Source organism: Schistocerca americana, chromosome 5, assembly GCF_021461395.2.
Source record: "Schistocerca americana isolate TAMUIC-IGC-003095 chromosome 5, iqSchAmer2.1, whole genome shotgun sequence".
In the NCBI taxonomy this organism is placed as follows: domain Eukaryota; kingdom Metazoa; phylum Arthropoda; class Insecta; order Orthoptera; family Acrididae; genus Schistocerca; species Schistocerca americana.
This window is the reverse complement of record NC_060123.1, coordinates 535,897,032-535,898,366: the sequence shown is the minus strand read 5'-3', so window position 1 is coordinate 535,898,366 and position 1,335 is coordinate 535,897,032. Positions and strand designations below refer to the sequence as shown.

General features: G+C 42.0%; 1 pseudogene; it reads left to right on the top strand.

The window, feature by feature from the left end:
- The first annotated feature begins 835 nt into the window (after positions 1–835).
- Positions 836–952, top strand: LOC124617010 (annotated as a pseudogene).
- The last annotated feature ends 383 nt before the right edge of the window (positions 953–1,335 follow it).

Below are 1,335 nucleotides of genomic sequence, written 5' to 3'. Positions count from 1 at the left end.
GAGAGAAGGCAGAAGGTGTGAAGAAGTGCGGCAGTCGATGATGTGACGTTTGACCGAGTACATTGAATTCCATGGAGATCACTTTGAACATCTGTTTTGACGTGGTTGCGATGCAGCTCTGTACTTGTTCTGGGACGATTTGTTCTCGTGGCACGCAAAGCGTCTAGTTCCGAGCACGTGTTCATAGGACCGTTTTCACTCTGTTTTCATCAGGAATCCGTTCCTGCGGTTTTTGTTTGTATTAATGTTCAATCTGAACAAGTACCTATTTCAACGGATCTAATGTCATAAAAATATTGTATAGGTCTTATGAAAACACGTTTCAGCATTTTTGTCATCACCGGTGAATTTGTACTTCATTGACATTCTCAGCTGTTACATCTTCGGCAAGTTCTTTTTTTTTAATACTACACTACATATTGTTCAATCTATACACTGAGCAAGCAGAAATATAGGAGGAATTTTGGAAGGAAAGTGGTAATATAAAAACGATAAGTTCTGCCGATGGTATTGTACGAGGGTGAGTCAAATGAAAATCTTAAATTTGTAGTAACAGATACTGCTGTTTGGCGATTTTTCTTTGATACGTAATTCTACACAGGACAACTATCTAACAAAATATTAAAACTATTAATTGTAGTCAAAAGTTTAAAAGCTCTGTATGCAGATTACGTATAGATCATTACAATTGACAATATTTCAATACAGTTGGCTATACACAAGACAAGAAATGAAATCTGCTTAAAAGCCTTGTTACAATTGCCTGTAAGACGAATAGTTATCGTGTATTGTAGTACATTGCCCTGCATTTCTTCTTAGATACTTATAATACTTTGGCAACGGCCTTGCCGCAGTGGATACACCGGTTCCCGTCAGATCACCGAAGTTAAGCGCTGTCGGGCGTGGCCGGCACTTGGATGGGTGACCATCCAGCCGCCATGTGCTGTTGCCATTTTTCGGGGTGCACTCAGCCTCGTGGTGCCAATTGAGGAGCTACTCGACCGAACAGTAGCGGCTCCAGTCAAAGAAAACCATCATAACGACCGGGAGAGCGGTATGCTGACCACACGCCCCTCCTATCCGCATCCTCACTGACAAGGGAACCTCCCCATCGCACGCCCCTCAGATTTAGTTATAAGTTGGCACAGTGGATAGGCCTTGAAAAACTGAACACATATCAATCGAGAAAACAGGAAGAAGTTGTGTGAAACTATGAAAAAAAATAAAATATACAAACTGTGTAGTCCATGCTCAAGATATGCAACATCAAGGAGAATGTTACTGGAGGAGCGCCGTGGTCTTGTGGTTAGCGTCAGTAGCTGCGGAAGAGGAGGT